Raw genomic sequence first — 3131 nt, 5'->3', positions numbered from 1 at the left:
GTTTTCGTCCAACGTAGTCAATCATAGCACAATGTCATAGAAACACTAACATCAGATGGAATTACAGAAACTGCATTATTTTATGTGTCAGGTATGCCCTTATACAACAGGCAGTATATTGTATTGATCATAGATTGTGTTTTGCACTGCAGTTTCTTTTGAAGCCTCTCTACATTTTTGTTTTGTTGGGTTTAGGTCTTTTGCTGCAGAAATTCAATTAAAAAAAGACCCATCTCAGAGTGCTTTATAGAAGGTACGGTTACTGTAATGAAGACAGAGATAGAATTGCTTCAATAAAGACTTTATTTGCAAAAGGACATTATAAGATAACAAAAATATGCAATATAGCTGCCATTTATTATGTGAAAATACAAAATATACGAACAGAAAAGGCACCAGAAGAAAAAAAAAAGGAAAAAAAAAAAGTCATCTTCTAATCTGCTCGGTCTTCTGCATTTGGCCACATGTTCTCATCCACATCACACCTGATATCTTTTCTGGCAAGGCATCATGGGAAGAATCGTTTGGCATGCCTTATCCACCCCTGGCAGTGTTCAGCTGTTATGTCTTGGCATGCAGCATCCAGGAGGGACATTTGCTCCTGTGGATGATGGTCAAAAACCTTCCATCTCCAGGATGAGAAAAACTCCTCAATGGGGTTGAGGAAAGGGGAGTAAGGAGCAAGGAAAAGGGACATCCCCCTAGGATGGGCGTCAAACCATGCTGTGACTGCACGGGAATGGTGGAATGCCACATTGTCCCATGTGATCACGTATATTGGCAAGTGGTCTCTCACTTGTCCCCTTTCTACCTCTGGCACAAGTCTTTTGTGCAGGTCTTCTAAAAACAGGAGAAGTTGGTTGGTGTTGTAGGGGCCAATCTCACATTTATGCAGGAGTGCACCATCGTTGGAGATTGCGGCGCACATGGTGATGTTGGCTCCTCTCTGGGCTGGCACAGTAACTGTGGCCCTTTTGCCAATTATGTTTCTTCCGCGCCACGCCTTTTCGCTAAGTTAAAGCCAGCCTCATCAACGTAAATCATTACATGTGGGACTTGATTGGCCTCCAACTCCATTACTCTCTGAAAGTAATCAGACACAGTGTATGTAAATGCTTTGCTGTATATCTACTGTATGTCCTAATGTACTCCAAGTTTATAGAGTAGTTTACTGCAAAACACACAATGTATAGTACAGTAATGACTGTATTGCATAACCTTACCTGGACGTATTGGTGACAGAGTTCTTTGATACGCTCACCGTTCCTTTCAAAAGGAACTTTGTATAATTGTTTCATTCGGACGCTGTGTGTAGCTAGAGTCCGAGAAATGGATGTTGTGCTGATTACTGCAATGTTCCTAAAGACAAGGTTGTCCTCTACAACTCTGGACTGAATGTCCTTCAGTTTTATTTCATTGTCAGCAATCACCATGTTGACAATAGCAAGTTCCTGTACTTAATTCAGGAGCTTTCCTCTTCCCCCTGAGGGAGGTAGACGTTGAGTCCTTAGAGGGACAAAATACAGTTACATATTAGAGACCGGAGGCACACAGTCACTGTAATACATGGTACAATTATTTACACTTTGCAGTAGGAGAAGCAATATCCTACCTGTTGGTTTCTCTAAAAATCCGAACAATTGATGCCACCATGTCCCGGCTGAGATTTGGCTGTACTCGTTCACCAGCCTCTCTGTATGATAGCCCGTGGTTTATGACATGGTCTATTATAGTAGCTCTTATTTCATTAGTTACCCTAGCTCTTGGCCTTCTTTGAGCACCACCACGCATTCTAACTCCTCTCCCTCGCCCCACTCCTCTCCCTTGCCCTTGTCCCTGTCCCGGTCCCGCTCCACTCCCTTGCCCTTGTCCCACTCCTCTCCCTTGCCCTTGTCCTTGTCCCACTCCACTCCACTCCACTCCACTCCCTTGCCCTTGTCCTTGTCCCACTCCTCTCCCTTGCCCTGCTCCACTCCCCTCCCTTGACCTTGTCCCACTCCTCTCCCTTGCCCTTGTCCTTGTCCCACTCCTCTCCCTTGCCTTTGTCCCATTCCTCTCCCTTGCCCTTGTCCCACTTCTCTCCCTTGCCCATGTCCTACTCCTCTCCCTTGCCCCACTCCTCTCTCTTGCCCTTGCCCCACTCCTCTCCTCTCCCTTGCCCTTGTCCCACTCCTCTCCCTTACCCATGCCCTTGTCCCACTCCTCTCCCTCTCCCTCTCCCTCTCCCTCTCCCTCGTCCCACTCCTCTCCCTTGCCCTTGCCCTTGCCCTTGCCCTTGCCCTTGCCCTTGCCCTTGCCCTTGTTCCTGTCCCACTCCTCTCCCTTGCCCTTGTCCCAGTCCCTTGTCCTGGTACACGTCTTCCTCTACCTAGTGCAGACATTTTTCTTTCTTTCTTTTGTTGATATTGTTCCCTTTCCACAAAAGATCAGCCCAAAAGGTCCTCTTTTACTTTATACCATATGGTCTTGCAATTGAATGAACCTCAACACCTGAGTGTGTTTCCTAGATGGGAATCAGCTGTGATTTATATATTTGCATAATTCAATCAGCTGTTTCTCAGTAACAATAGAATAAAATACAGGGGATATATTTGTGTTTCAATTCACAATATAAACAGCTGTTTACCTTGACTTTAGCCTGTAAGGTTAGGTTTAGAACATGGTGTTATCTGTTCTGACATACAGTGTTAAAGCATTGGTAAATTTGGCAGTAAAAATCCATTGTTTTGGTCTTGTTTGAGCTTGTGTAAAAGAAGTTTAAGCATTTAAATTTGTGTTAATTGTATGCATTTTGTGTTAAAGCAACAAGAAATGTGTTAATAGTATAGCTTACACAGACGGATGTAGTGCTAGCTGTGTTAAGAGTTTTGGAAAATTGTTAAAAGTATTGAAAAATCTGTCATAGCAATCGTAAAAAACTGTAAATGTCTTTATAGTTAAAAACCTAGGGACAAACACATAATTTCCAAGTCATCATTTTTCATTTGTAATTGTCACCCTGCAATATCCCGTCAAAAAAACAACAATGATCAACATAATTCTTTCATCATCATTCTCATCATCTCTGTTTCTCTGTCAAACTGTGTTTTAGAACTAAACGCAGAGAAAAGATACTGTAAATGACCTGTCAA

General features: G+C 43.3%; 1 long non-coding RNA gene across 1 annotated transcript; it reads right to left on the bottom strand.

The window, feature by feature from the left end:
* Positions 1-1486: 1486 nt before the first annotated feature.
* Positions 1487-2045, bottom strand: LOC130076325 (uncharacterized). Its single transcript, XR_008805630.1, has 3 exons — positions 1988-2045; positions 1916-1940; positions 1487-1792 (listed from the first exon to the last, which is right to left on the bottom strand). It is a non-coding gene; the product is annotated as an uncharacterized LOC130076325 (long non-coding RNA).
* Between the last annotated feature and the right edge of the window lie 1086 nt (positions 2046-3131).

This window comes from Rhinichthys klamathensis, unplaced genomic scaffold (genome assembly GCF_029890125.1).
Source record: "Rhinichthys klamathensis goyatoka isolate OS25496 unplaced genomic scaffold, OSU_Roscu_1.1 h1tg000639l_1, whole genome shotgun sequence".
NCBI lineage: Eukaryota > Metazoa > Chordata > Actinopteri > Cypriniformes > Leuciscidae > Rhinichthys > Rhinichthys klamathensis.
The sequence above is the reverse complement of the archived record's forward strand: the minus strand, read 5'-3'. Positions and strand labels throughout refer to the sequence as shown.